The sequence below is a fragment of the Melospiza georgiana genome, unplaced genomic scaffold, assembly GCF_028018845.1.
Source record: "Melospiza georgiana isolate bMelGeo1 unplaced genomic scaffold, bMelGeo1.pri scaffold_51, whole genome shotgun sequence".
Lineage (NCBI taxonomy): Eukaryota > Metazoa > Chordata > Aves > Passeriformes > Passerellidae > Melospiza > Melospiza georgiana.
The window spans coordinates 1,030,380-1,046,045 of NW_026652218.1; the positions used below are offsets into that span (position 1 = coordinate 1,030,380).

General features: G+C 47.1%; 1 pseudogene; it reads right to left on the reverse strand.

Moving 5' to 3' along the window:
* Positions 1 to 15,666, reverse strand: part of LOC131096532 (zinc finger protein 189-like) — a 435,229-nt pseudogene that overhangs the window by 418,590 nt on the left and 973 nt on the right.

The window sequence follows — 15,666 nt, forward strand, 5'->3', positions numbered from 1 at the left end:
AAGCTTCACAATGCAGCTGTATATACTGCTTTTAAAATTTCCGGGCAGTTACAGACGGGCACGCTCTGCGGAGCCGAGGTGGAAACAAAGCCTCCCCTGCCGTGGAATGCAGCCTCCCGTGGAGCAGAGAGGGCAGCCACGCCACGTGGCAAGCCGAAACTGGGGTCCCCCGCACCGTATGGGCAGAGAACCCCCCTCCCCCGCACAGAGAGAGAGAGAGATATCCCTTGACCACGTGGAGAGAGCCGAGCACGCTGCGCTGCAGAGCCGGGGGGAAGGGCAGAGAGCACTCCCGCTCCGGCGTGAATTCCAAAAGAGAGTAACACAGGCAGCAGAAAGCTAAAAGCTAGAACGCAATGAATTCCCATCTGTGGGGCTGCGCAGCCAAAAATGCAAAGGCAAAAAAGGAACAGAACTCACGGCAGAGTCTGTTTTTGAACTCCTGCTCTACCGAGAGCAGAGATACTCACCCAAAATGGAAGCTGTAGCTGGCTGGGTACAGGCAGGTCTCTTCACTGGAACAGCACCTCTCTTGTGGGCGAGAGAGGCTACCCTGTCCTCCCTCTGGAAAATCTGCTCACCAGAAAGGAGCTGGGCTTTCCACAGGTGCCGAACAGTCCAAGAAACTTCTTCTGGGAATATTCCCAAAGTCTCTAGCTGAGGGCTATGCAACCAAAGCCCTTTTCAGCTGGATGCACGGCTGCTAGAAGCTTCTCCGAGGTGCTGCGAGTCCGTCTCAGGCTGCAGAGTCGCTTAGCCCGCCTCAGGGACGCCAAATATTGGGAAAAGGCTCCCAATATTACCAGTTAGATTGTGCCTGGGCCAGTCTGACCCTCGCTGCTGGGCCAAAGGCAGCAACTGCGGTGTATCACCCCAGAGATACCTTGGCTTGCTGGTGGTTGCATCTGGGCACTGAACAAGTCCAGGCTTGTTAGGAACCCCGTTTACCTCAGGAGGAATAGCTTCAAGCGATGGTGAAGAGAAAAAGGAGAGGATTCTGCTGGAGGGTTTAATGTCCAGAGGTTTTTTCCATGGTTACAGAGGTCTGAACGTGAGCAACTGCTCCAACAGAACATCCAACCGCATGGTCTGATTCACCTTTTTAAGCTCCGGGACAGGGGGAAGGGAGGTACAGGTGAGCCACCAACCAGGTGAGAGGGGCAGGGTCTCAGGGGAAGATGACACCCAGATAGGCCAATGACCTCTGGGCATAGGGGCATCCTTTGAACTTGACCAACCACACGACGCCTTGCTGGAATGTTAAGCCTGATTGACAGGACTCACTCAGCATGGGGGCAAGGGGGAAGGGAGAGAGGTATAGGCACACATGGGGAAATGACCTGGAAGGCCAAAATGTGACATTACAGCACACCACAACAGTATGTTTTAAAATGAACTCTCCTCTCTCAGGCCTGGCGTGGTGCCCATGGCAGATGAATGTTCTAGCCACTGGAGGTGGCACTAGAGACAGACATATCCGCATCTGGAACGTGTGTTCTGGCGTCTGCCTCAGTGCTGTTGATACCCTTTCCCCAGTGAGAGATGAACATCAGCTTGGAGACAAACACCTTCTGGCAGCACACCTCCACAGAGCTGCTGGCTCCTCAGGCCCAGAGGCACAGGGAAGGAGGGGGACAATGCTTGCCTCCGAGTGGTGAGCATCAGCACAAGCACCTTGTCTCACCTGTGTTACTGCCTCTTTGCAGGTCTCTTCTATCCTATGGTCCACAAACTACAAGGAGCTCATTTCAGGCCATGGCTTTGCACAGAATCAGCTGATTATATGGAAGTATCCAAGAATGAATAAGGTTGCAGAGCTGCAAGGTAGGTGGACAGGGCCTGGGTGGGGGGGCTGTTAGAGGTTGAAGATAGCTGCACTCCTTGGTTGGAGCCTGCAGCATCACTGATACCAGGACAGAATCCGGGGCCATGCTGCTAGGAGTAAAGCATGCCCACGGGGCTGTGGAAGAGATACCACTGATCCAAGTGTATGCTTGGGGTCTGAAATCATGCTGCCACAGCCACTGGGGGGACAGCTGTGCAAGCTGGCAGGGCTCATGGGAGCATACAGGAGTAAACGTGCATGTGCAGATCAGCTCAGCCCTGACTTCACATTCCTTCTCCTCCTCAGGTCATACTGATAGAATCTTGAACCTGACCATGAGCCCTGATGGTACATCAGTGGCCTAAGCAGCTGCTGATAAAACAGTGCAGGTCTGGCGCTGTTTTGAGATGGACCCGATAAAGAAGAAGAAGAAAGAGAAGGCAAACAGTGCCAAAAGCAGTATTCTTCACCAGAGTATCCGCTGAGAGCACGGGATTGTTGTGGGGAGGGGGATATTTGGTTTTACACACTGTACAGTATTTTAAATTTTAATGAACTGCTTAACTTGACTTTTTCTAAATGGAGTCTGATGGAAGAAAAAGCCATGGCTCCTAAACCCAAGTCCTTCTCCCTGAAGCTGGGGATCTGGGCAAGGAGTGGAGACCTAGGTCTTTAAGGGCCAGTTTAGAGGCCCCTGAGCTTAGCACAGCCTAGCAGAAGGATGCTGTGCAAGGGCTGTACTTCTGTTTCTGTCCCAGATAAGACAGATATGTCACCTGACCCATCTAGATGCCGACTACAAGCACAGCAGCTCCACCACAGGCTCAACTGAAAGCACAGCATGGCTGTGGCCTCAGTTTGTGTTGTCCTGGCCTGTCTCACAAGCACAGGGACACCTACCTATGGCTCTGCAGGCAGATCTCAGTTTGTCTTGTTAGCTACAGGCAGCCATCACTGCCTGCCTATGGTGCTGGAGTAGAATAGCTGTTGAAAAAAAAAGAAGGGAGAGAAATATAGATCAACAGCTGTAATCACCCCAAAGGCTGGAAAAGGGCTGGCTCTGGCATGAAGCCTGATGCAAAACAAAAGGTTAGCTTACACTGCCACAGCCAGCCTGGATGTCATGCAAAAGCCACGCAAAGCACCACCAACCCTGTGCTCAGCCTTCAGTCACGTATTCTTCCAACAACTCTGATCTCCCTTCCCCTCCTGCTGACAGGAAGCCCTGGTGCCTCACTGAGGCTTCATGCAGGGGAGCAAGCACCAGGGCTCAGCTGACATTTATTGGAGCTTGACTCCCCTACACTTGGAAAAATGCGTTTTTTCCAGGCTGAACTGTGCTGGAGCAAGTTGCAGGAAATATATTTGAGTCCTCACCCGACCAACAACCAGCTCAGCCATGCTTCTTTGCACGGTGGAGCCACAGTGTCTGAGGTTGTGGGGCTGCATCAGACCCATCAAGCCTGTCCTTCAGCTGCACCAGCATTGCCAGGGGCTGCTGGGGACACTGCACAGCTGATAAGCACCGTGGCCTGTACAAAGCAGCTCCACCAAGCCTGTGCCTCCCATCAGCCCTCAGTGATTAGCTGAGGGTGGATTAATAACTGTTTTCACCTTTCCCTCAGCACAGTACCACACTGTGCCTAGCACCAGCTCCGCCTCCTGAGCCTTACAGCAGCTGGAACCTTCAAAGGTTCCGACTTGTGCTCTGCCAAGGCCAGTGAGTGTGTAACCACACCCACCAGAGCACCCCCCCCCCGACACACACACATAAAGCTGATATGGGGTCACAGTCTCAAAAAACAGCCACTGAGCCAGCATCTTCCCAGCAGTGCTGCTGGTGCATCCCCATTTGGCCACTTGGGAAAGATCAGGAGGTCCAAGGATGTGTCTCCCTCAGACACAAATCCTAGGGCCACAGCTGTCTCTAAAGGGGAAGCAGGCAGGAACCCAGATGCAAGGCTGGGCTCTTCCACAGAGCTGTGCTGTTGTTGTAGGAGCCCTGCCCCACAGCCCTGCACTTGGTGCTGGGAATTAGCACAGACTTGCCCAGTAGGGCCACAGCTGATTAGGCCTTCCCTGGTCCCTGACCTGGAAGGAAAGCTTTATATGCCAAAAAGTTCCTGTCATTTTTTCAGTCCCATGTAAGAGCAGCTCAGCTTTCTCACAGACTCTTTCTTTCTCCCTAGCACAGGCCCCACACCCAGATGCTGTGCATTACCCAGCCCTTAGAGGACCTCTGAGCATTACTAGAGAGTAATGATACTGCAGGGTCTTTGACCCCATACTGGTCTCTTACAGTCCTGGAGTGAGGAGGAGAAGAGGAAGGAAGTGGGCACATGGGCACACACACATGTACAGGTGATCCAGCAGGCCCGGTAAACACAGCCCTATAAGGTGTGAATTCAGTACACAGCATGGCAGCATATTAATTACCAAGTGCCATGGCTAGCCCATAGAAGAGCACAGCTAACAGTGTTATGAATAAGAAGCTTGACTGGGCCAATATTCAAGCAGCAATCAATTTATTTTTTAATATGGTAAAGTATGAGCAATACAGCACTGGGTACAGTGGGGGAAGTTTTCCCTCCAACTGCACACCAATATTTGATGGTTACAGGTATTTATAGGGGTACCCATCAGTTTTTTTTCAACAGTTTCTATTTCCAATTTTTACTCATCAGCAATTTTTTTCCGAATTATTACATCACAATTCTATACACTATTGTGATTTTAATTTCTCAGGATGTATTTTCAAAGGAGTATTCCCAGATGGTGATGGTCCAGTTTCCCAACGGAGAAAGACGAAGCCCATCTGGTGGGGTCCAGCTCCCCAGATGTGTGTCCACTTTTTAATTGCAGAGACTCTAAATCTCATAACAGTGATGTCCAGCTTCCCTTTGGTCGAAACCATAAACCGTTGAGGTGACGTTCATCCTCCTTTCTCAAGCTGTTTTCCTCTGCTTCAATAATGCGTGAGATAAGCATATTTCCTTTATATATATTCCAAAGCTACAGTTTCAAGGATACAAATAATATTCTAAAATTATACTTCAAAAGGTTCTTATTGCAGAGCTTTTTATGGATTAAATGCAAGTAAAAAGCAACATCTTTAACACTTAAATTCCAATACTCCTAAATCAACTAAGGTTAATTTGCAAACAAAAGATAGGTACAAAGGCCTTTTTCCATGCTTTATTCTCCTCAGTTATTATTAGAATTCACAACTGTCCCATTGTCGGGGTCCACACATTTTGCATTCACAACTACATACATCACCTGTTTGTGCCTGACACGAAACACAGCTTTGCATCTCACAGTCAAGAAAATGCACTCCTTGCTCTTCTGACACAGCTCTCTCTGTTCATGATGTGGGACAGCGAGTGTTGATGATGAGCAGGAGCTGATGCAAGGGACAGGGACAAGGATGCAGCAGGCACAGTGCCAAGCTAACAGAGGGATGATCTTTGGCAGAGGCACTGAAGAAGAAGAGTTTGCAGGCAGGATAGAAAATGGCTCTTTGTTTCACCTCTTCTTTCAGTGCTGCTAATAATGTAGCCTGGAGCAAGCTGGGAACACCAGAGCCTGGAGCCCTTTCCAGGCAGGGCTGCATCAGACACAAACCAGCAGGGGACTGAGGAGTCCCTGGGGTGGCAGTGAGCAACCTCGGGCTCTGCTCACTGCTGCTGGCATTTTCTATTGAACCATCTCCAAGGACTTCTGTGCTCTGTATTTCTAAGGGTTTTCCCCCTTGTTTTTTTTTGGTTGTCTTCTGCACCTTTTTTTTCTCCAAATTTTCCTACCCTGTCAGCAGCAGCCCCTGTCCAGAACTGGCTCTAAAATATCAGCAAAGTAGCTGGGAACAACAATGGGTGGAATCCTGTGGCTCAGGAATTCATATGCCAGAGCCCTGCCTGTGCCTTATGCTTTGTCACGACCTCCTTCTCTGTGCAAAAACTAGGGATTAGTGGAGTTTTTTTGCCAAAGAGCTCCTGAGAAGCAAATGTTGTGCTAGGTTTCTCAGGAGTGTATCTGTTAAGTTCATGGCTGGCAAAGAGAAAGTAAGGCCAGGGTAGCAGAGCAGCTGGGAGCTGGTCACTCCCTGCAAAGGGCTGGTGTAGGATGTGGGAACACCAGGTTCCAGGAGGGGTGAGTGGGGTCAATGTGCTCAAGGTGCTGCAAATGAGGTTTGGGTTCACTCAGAGAGCAGTCAGGAGTGGTGAGCACTGGAAGATCCAGCTGCAGTCCCCATCCATGTCCCTTTCAGTGCTGGCTTTAGGGTGTCTGCAGCCTGGATCCAGAGCGCCCTGGGGGGCTCCTGAGGCTGCCTTTGCACTCAGGGTGAGGATGCCCAGGAGCCCCTGAGGCCGCAGTGACGACCAGGGCTGGGGCTTGTGGCCTGGCAGGTGTGGCTGTGGGGGCTGTGACATGCCAGGGCATGGGTCACTGTCACTGCCCTCCGCAGCCCTGGCTAGCTCTGTGATGCTCTAGGGACAATGGCAAGAGTGGGGACCTGGCTAGGTTAGGGTTTGCCTGAGCCACAACCTCTAGGCCAAGTGCCCAGCAGTAGAGACCACCGGAGGACCGAGTGAAGGAAGCAGAGGAGACTCTTCCGTGGTGTAAAGTGCAGCAAATTCATCAGGAGAGGCGGGGCAAAGGTTCACAGGAGAGAATTCCCAAAGTGAACAAATGTTGAAAGAACCTCCCAGCACCTCTGTGCACAAGTTTTTAAAATCTTTCAAAACAGGGGGTGGACACCATATAGTAACCAATAAGCGACTCTTGGGGTGTGGTTTTGAGGGCTACAACAAATCAGAACAAGGGGAGGAGAGGGCATTGGAATAGGGATTTGATCTTGGGGTGAGGGACAGGAAACTTTCTGGAACAAAGGGTGGGGTTTGGGCTGATAGGTGGGACAAAGGGGTCGGGTTGTCTTGACAGGGAAAAATCTGGTGAGGAGGGAGGGATTCCTTGAGGGACACTTGGGTAGGAGGGCATAACATAGGGGAGAGACTAACTGTAATAACTTGGGGAACACTTGAACATACCACTATATAACAGAACATTTGACTCAATAAACTAACACACTGCAACACAGAAATTCAGGCTTTCAGCAGCTGAGAGGTGGCATTATTAGAACCCGCAGCAGCTGGTGAAAGCCATCTCTCTCCTTCAGGTTCTTGCTGTGTGGGAAGGTGCTGCGAGTTGTGGTGGCTGCACTCCCCCTTTGCTGGGAGGATGATCTGTACCAGGGCAGAGCAGAAAGCTGCTATGGTGAGCAGAACATGCTCAGAGCATTGCAGTTCAGAGAATGACACTGCCCCTGAAGGGCAAAAAGCTTGAAAGCATAGAATTCTGTGCAGAACTGTTGCACAAATTTTCTCTTCTAGATCATGCCCATTTTTGTATACTGTAGATGAATACTCTGGGCTTTATAGAATACATGGGTTTTTTTCTTAAGGTTTTCGGGAGACCTCTCAAGTTTATTTCTGTTTGTATTTTACATCCAGCATGCATACATTTTTTTTAATTATTATTTTTCTTTAGTAAATACTTAGGGAAAAAATACCTAAGCATTTTTAAATCCTTTGGGATATTGTGATTAATATTCTTAAAAAGAAAACCTTGTTATTTTTTGAAGAAAATATTCCTAGACATACAACAAATGAGAACTAAGTAATTTTAAAGAAACAAATGAAATGAAAATATTCTGTAAATATAATTAAATGAAAAGCTGTGTTTTAAATAGGAGGTAAATATTCAACAGAATTTTTGTACCAGGCATTTGAATTATTGCACCAGCTATTTTGCCCATAGAGAGAGGCATTTAGCATTTCAGTCTTTTCCAAGGTGTTCATGATCTGCTATGATGATATCTGTGTGTGCCAAGGTGTGTGTGGAAGGGGGAGCATGTGAAGGGGAGTGTGTATGTTTGCTTAACTTGTTGTGGCAGATTCATGCCTCAGCTCCACATTTAGTTTTAGAAACGTCACAGAGAGTGGATATGAAGTTTAATATCAAGAGATCAATTCCCAAATAATCCATTTGACTCTACCTTATAAATCATGTGCTTTGTTGCATATTTTATCAAATATACTTTCAAGCCAGATGGAGGAAGGAGAATGTGGGAATCCCTCCAATGTCTTGCAACTTTTATGCAAGTAGATTTCAAGAAAATCATCATTTCTGTTTTAAATATGTCTGGAACAGGCATGATGGTAGTGTCAACCTGTTGGAGTTTTTGTTGCTGGGAGAAGCTGTACAAAAGGATTGGTTTTTACATTGACCAGTTACTGAATCAAGCGCAGGAATACATTGGAAATTCAACTGGGGGTTCCTTTTTCCAGCAGACTACTTCTAGAACGAGCTTGCACACTGAAGCTGACTCTTTTGCTCTCTTTTGTTTCTTTCCCATTTTCTTGGCCATCTTTGCCATTATCTAGACAAATCTGGAACTTTTTTCCCAACTAAAATTGTTTCAATAGTCTGATCATGATAATACATTTTTACAAGGAATTTTTAAAATCTTTCTTCGAGTTAAGAAAGTTAAGGACATAGGTCTTTTTCTTCCCTTATAAATATTGCAATGAAATTGATAAATAAAGACCAACTCTTTATTTTTGTTTTTAACCCAAGTAGATAATTCCCATACATTAATCAATTTTGTGGACCAATATTTGCCATTCTGATGTAAGTTGTCATTTCTTAACAATATACATTCTGTGACTATGTTGACAACACTTTGGGTGACGATGCTAACTGGTCTTAGATACACATAGGGAGAAATTTGCTCAGCCAGTGTCAGTCTTAAGCATGCGTATCAGAAGATCTTTCTATAGCTGGGAATTTTCCCATGAAAGGGATTCAGTTTGGGAAGAGACACTTGTCCCAGAGTTTTACATCCTTCTTGAACACTGCTTAAGGAACTTAGATCCCATGTCCATTTGGATCTCTGTCTGCACAGAACTTTGTCATGCCAGTGCTTGAAATGCATCTCGAAGAGAATTCACTAGCACAGAATGAATGAGAGTGGAAGGGGTTGGTGGGGCTAAGCAGGCCCAACCCCCCGGCTTAAACCAGGATACCTAGAGCCTCTTGCCCAGGATTCTATCTGGGTGTACTGGGTGATCTTCAAAGATCCAGGCTCCACAAACTTTCTGGACAGTCTGTGCCATGGTTCAGTCACCCCCACAGTAAAAAATCATTTGGTGATGTTCAGAGGCAATCTCCTGTATTCCAGTGCGTGCCCACTGCCTCTTGTCTTTTCACTGAGCATCATTGAAAAGACACTGGTTCCCTCCCCTTTGCACTATTCCTTCCAGTATGTATGTGTGCTGCCATGTAGAGAAATGTCAAAAACCTCCCTGAAGCCCAGGCAGACAATATTCCCTTCATCTACCAGTCAAGTTGATTCATCAGAGGAGTTTAAAAAGTTGTTCAGCATGAAATTCCCCTGGTAAATCCATGCTGACTACATTATTTTGTCCTCCTTCATGTGCCTGGCAATGCTTTCCAGGAAGAGTTGCCCCATCAACTTCCTGGGGATAAAAAGTAGGCTGGCTGGTTTGTACTTTTCCGAGTCCTCCTAGTTGCCTTTTCTGAAGATGGGTGTCATTTGCTTTCATCCAGTCTTAGCTCCGGAGAGCTCCGTACCTTCATCTTTAGCATCTCTTGTCATCTACATGTTAGCAAAAAGGTTTTCCACTATGTCCGGCAAGGAGAAACTGTGCCAGCACAGAAAACATCTCCCTTCGTGTTCTAGAAGTTGCACTGAGGTCTGCAGAATGTTTTGCGAGAAGAAAAAGAAAGTTGTCCAAAACACCTTCCAATCGAATGTTCATGTGATTGAAAAAGGCAGGAGAGTGGTAAGGTAGTGTTTTCTGTCAGTTTGCAAGCTGCGCACACAATCCCAGTGTTGTGCAGCTTCCTTCTTCACCTTTCCAAAGCTGCCGCTCTCTCCGGCTCCCGGAGGCAAAGAAGCGGCTTCTTCGCGCAAAGATGATTGTGCCAGTCACAGTGCTCTCCTTAGTGCGGCTTCTGGCGAAAGGCACCCGGGAGCTGCACTTAGTTCAGGGGAGCTCCGTACCTTCCAGTTCCATTTTTAGGCTCGACAAACCAAATGGTATACCTGCACCAGTAGGGCAGGACATTGAACTGGCCTTTCTTCATTTAGAGAGAAGCTAATGAAAAAGTTTCACCAGAATCGGAGCAGGCTGTAAAACAAGAAAAGTGTCAAGAAAAGAAGCCAGTCTTAGCCTCTTAGAATTGCTAGCTGTGATTGCACAAGAATGAAATGTGTCAACTCGGTGTTCCTGGGTATCACTTCAGTAACAGGTACTTAGGCTGCTGGACTTCTCTCCTAAAGTTAAAAACAGAATACAAAGAATTGTGATTCCATGGTCACAATTCACCCTATGGTGCTGAAAGGTGAAAAAGGAGTGGAAGGTGCATGGGTAAATTAACTTGAATGGCTATCTAAATCAGCGACAAATGATTTCCTGAAGGCTTCAACAAGTCAGTTGCCTATGTTTTTCTTGGAATTCTTTTAATCTTTGGTCATGTTTTTCTTGGGATTCTTTTACCCGTTCCCCATTAGTTCAGCCTCTGCTCTCAAGCCTTTGTTGACATTTCAAGTATCTCAATAGCCTGGAAATGTTTTGTCTTTATTGATCACATCATTATTCCCTTCCAAGGGTTGTTTACCTCAAGTCTCAGTTTTGCTGGTTTTCTGCTAGTTTATTGTCAGAGGGCAGCAGGTGTTTTGTAAGAGCAAGTACACAATCCCATAGCTTGGAGAGCAGGGAGGACAAATGCCCGTGGCAGAACCTGGTGGAAGAGGCTGTTTTGAGCGGCACCACAGCGCAGGAAGCCAACGGGGAGGAAAAGCCCCGGAGATGCCGCACGAGGAGGGGCTGCAAACGCAGCTGGCGGGGATCTGAGGGGGAAAGAGCCAGCCTGGGCCGGGAAGGCAGCCAGAGATGGAGCCAGAGTTTGGAGCTGGTGCTCCATGAGCAGCTCCATGATGGGGAGAAGCCCCATACGTGTGTGGAGTGTGGGAAGAGCTTCAGGTAGAGCTCTGGTCTGATCAAGCACCAAAGGACCCCCACTGGGGAACAGCCCTACGAGTGTGATCAATGCAGGAAGAGGTTTCAGACCAGCTCTGAACTCCTCCTTCACCAGCGCATGCACACAGAGGAGAGGCCCTTCCGCTGCCCCAACTGCAGGCAGGGCTTCAGGCAGAACTCTCCTCTTGTCAGGCACCAACAAACCCACACTGGGGAGAGGCCCCATGAGTGTGAGGAATGTGGGAAGAGCCTCAGCCAGAGCTCCCACCTGATCCGCCACCAGAGGACCCACACTGGGGAACAGCCCTACGAGTGTGGCGAATGTGGGAAGAGCTTCAGCCACCGTTGCAGTCTGATCTGCCACCAAAAGATCCACACGGGGGAGAGGCCCTACAAGTGTGATAAATGCAGGAAGATGTTTCTGACCACCTCCCATCTCCTCCAGCACTATCAGAGTCATACAGAGGAGAGGCCCTTCAAATGCCCCGACTGTGGGAAGGGATTCAAACACAACTCCCACCTCATCATCCACTGGCGCATCCACACTGGGGAGAGGCCCTACAAATGTCCCCAGTGTGGGAAGAGCTTCTCCAGCAGCTTTCACTTGACCTATCACCACCGGGGGCACCACTAAGGGAAGCCCTGCAAGTGCCCCAAGTGCGGGAAGAGCTTTGTGCACTGCTCCAGCTCCATCCTTCACTGGAGGAGGCACTTTGGGCACAGCCCTGGTGGAGCCACATTTCCTGTGATCCATGTTGGGAACACACCTGGCTGCTTCTCCTGCTTGTTCTGCCTTAATATTCTTCTGATTCATCTTCATCCCTTAAAAACAGCCAAAACAGGGTTAAATGAATGAAAGTGATCAAAGATATCTAAAGTCCCACCATTTCACAGTTGTTTCAGGGGGAATTTAGGACTTGGAAACACATTCTGTGTGGAGTGCCCCTCTTGCTAAGAGGCAGGAATTTGATCTCACCCTTCTTGTGTTGCTAAGATCTCCTCCCTTGACCCAAACCTGAACTCCACCCCTGGGATACCCTATAAAAACCCCATGGCCCTGCCTTTGCCCAGTGTTTCGGGTTCAGAAATGGATTCTGGAGCTTTCTGAAACCCAGACCCATCTCGTTTGTTCCTGGCACTGGCAGCTGCAGCCTCCCTGGACACCATGAACTCTGGAGAATGGGGGCAGCCAGTGAGGACAGGTCCTGGATTGCAAGATCAGTGTGTGATCTGTTTGCCATCTGTCAGAGGTGGGGCAGTTATCTTCTGTTCATTGGGCAGTTTATCTCTTCCACAACAATCTTTACTCCAGGAGATATCTTCTGATAATGGATTGGCCATTAATTATTAATTATCTGCTGTTAATGGGCCATTGAGTATCCCTGAATGGCTGATAAAATGTCATCATGCCATTGGGTGATGCTCCACCCAGGGGGAGGAGCCAAGCATTCCTACCTGGGTAGAATCTGAGGTTTGGAACACCACAGCTGCCTTTTCCCACTGGATTCCCAGAGAATCAGCCTTTTTCCACTGCATTCCAAGAGGAGCAGCTGTCTTCTCCACTGGATTCCCAGAGGAAGACCAGTCCCATCTACAGCACCTGAGGACCTTCAGAGGAAAACTCCACCCTTCTCCAGGCTCCCTGCTTCAACAGAACCACACCTGTCACTGCAGGAGGGCTGCAGCCACCATTCACTGGGACTGCTGCCAACAGCCTGACCCACAGGGTGTCTGGTCCTGTTCTGACTCTGTTGGTGGCCTTTTTTTTTACTACTGCATGTATATTTTAAATTTTTCCTAAAAAAAGAACTGTTATTCCTGCTCCCATATCTTTGCCTGAGAGCTCCTTAATTTCAAAATTATAACAATTCAGAGGAAGGGGGTTTGCATTTTCCATTCAATGGGAGGCTCCTGCCTTCCTTAGCAGACACCTGGCTTTTCAAACCAAGACAATAATGAAGTTACTTTAACACCACAGGTATAAAATCCATTTTCATATCTGCAAAGAGCCAATATTATGTGTCCATAACAATAAACCTCTCACTGAGTAATGGTAGATGTCAAAGTAACTTTGTTTTAAGGATATAGTTTTTATTTCTTTTGTTAATTAAGCTCAGTGAAATACCTGCTTGTGTTAAACTGCCTACTTGGATGGGATAACATCCAATGCACACAGGATGAGGACATCTGTACAGATCTGCCAACTATCAGCACTCACCATCTGAAGGCAGAGTGGACCAAGGCCCAAACCTGGAGGTGATAAGAATGGACTAAAACCACAACCAAGAAACACACATGCTCTAAAAAGGCAGATCCAAGGAAGAGCCATGCTAAGCAGTTCTTGGAAGATGTAAAGTAGTTTGGGGGTAAAGTTTGCTGTGCATGAGGGCAGATGTAAGGGGAAAGGTATTTCAGGGGGATCCCTGAAGGTAACAGGGGGCTCCTGGCTGAGTGCCAAGATGCACCTGGCCATAATAATCTTTGCTCCATGGTCCTGGTCTCCCATTGTCCTTTATTAAACTTTGTACATTTTCACAGGAGACTGAACGTGTTTTTCACAGGCAGCTTCACAGAAACTGGAAAACGTGGGGGTTCCCCGGAGGGGGCATTTCTGATCCAGGGCATTGAGGCGCTGCCTGCAATCATCCATAACCGCCCATAAGGAGCCTCCAGGGCTTTACCCTCCATGAGCTGCAGAAGATGTGTCAGGAAAGTCGACAAGAGCCTGTAAAATGGTCCTTGTTGCAGGCAGATTAGCCACTTGTAGCTCTTCAAAACTCCCTCCCATGAAAGGTGAAAAAACTTTAACTGTTCCTAAATGTGAAAAATACGTTCACTCTCCTGTGAAAATGTACAAAGTTTAATAAAGGACAATGGGAGACCAGGACCATGGAGCAAAGGCTATTATGGCCGGGTGCATCTTGGCACTCAGCCAGGAGCACCCTGTTACCTCCGGGGATCCCCCTGAAATACCTTTCCCCTTACATCAGCCTGTTGCATATTCATAGACCCTCATGCATATCCATAAACTACTTTACATATTCCAGAAACGATTTTACATGGCCCCTCCTTGGGTCTGTCTTTTCAGAGCATGTGTGTTTCTTGGCTGCGGTTTTGGCTGCTTCTCGTTATCACCTCCAGTTTTTGGGCCTTGGTCCACTCTGCCTTCAGACGGGGAGTGCTGATAGTTGGCAGATCTGTACAGGTGTCCTCATCCTGTGTGCATTGGATGTTATCCCATCCAAGCAGGCAGTTTAACACAAGCAGGTATTTCACTGAGCTTAATTAACAACAGAAATAAAAACTTTAGAACAAAGTTACTTTAAAAAATGGTCCCAGCCCATATTTGATCCCAGTCCAGTCGATCCCAGTATGTGTGGTCCTGATCCATATGGTCCCACTCCCTAGGACCTTATTCCAGAGGATCCCAGTCCATATAATCTCAGTCCAGGTGATCTCAGTCTGTGTCGTCCCAGTCCATTCAGTCCCAGTCCATATTTGATCCTACTCCAGGCTATCCTGTTCTGGAGGGTTCTGATCCAGAAGATCCCAGTCCGCGTGATCCGAGTCCAGGTGATCCCAGTCCATATTTGATCCCAGTCCAGTTGATCCCAGTCTGTGTGGTCCTGATCCATATGGTCCCACTCTGTGCAGTCCCAGTCCATAGGATCCCAGTCCATATTTGATCCCAGCCCATATTTGATCCCTGTCTGTGTGGTCCTGCACACAATCCCAGGGTCTGGAATTCCAGTCCCCAGCCAGGAAAAAATGTTCCTACCCTTGAACTTCCTTCCTCTCATGTTAAAAAACTAGAATGAAATTATAAATAAATAAATAAAAATTAAAATAAATACTTATACTGAGAATGAAATATAAGAATTTCAGCTCTTACCTACAATACTCCCATAATGACTCAAGCCAAAAAAAACAAAACTATTACTATAACATTATGAATAAATATAAATAAATTATAAACCAAGAAATAACTTTTGAAAGTTTTACCTCGATGACAAATATACTTGACATAAAAAATAACTAAAAAAACTAACATACAATCTAACACACCTTAGTAAAACAATTCATATTACAAATGTACTAAACACAAAACCAAACACCACTATAATTTCTCAGACATTTTAACCAAACAATTAAACTTTATTAACATCCTTAAGTACTCTAAAACAATTAAAATTAGTTTTAAAAGATTTATTGGGCATGCGTGGTTTTATTTGGATATTGGTTTTTGAATTGTTAGTGGCTAGATGATTTTAAAAATGGGACTTTTATAGGAATTTAATCAACTGAGAAGGCAGCACTCAGCAAACAGAACTGACTGAAAATGAATGGGGACAGAAATCAGTAACTCTGAAAGTTTTATTTGCTATCAAATACATCCATCACACCCAGCCACCCAACACAATCCCCATCCCATTGCTCCACGTTGGGATCCCACTTCTACCAAACTCCTTCAAACTCCATCTCACCCCGGTTTCTGTGGAGTGGAGTGAGTTTGGCCTGGGATTGAGTTTTTTTGAGGAGAAAACAAGCAATCTGAGAGGGGATTGAGCCCTTTTGGGTTAAAATTCAGTTATTTTCAGTGGGATTTGAGTGGTTTGGAAGCGACAGATTGACACTCTTATCTTCTAGAGTGGAAAAACATGGAGAAGAGAAAAAAAATTAAAGCCAAACCAAAAGGAGAAGCAGCCAGGTGTGTTCCCAACATGGATCACAGGAAATGTGAGTTACCAGGGCTTTGCCCAAAGTGCCTCCTCCAGT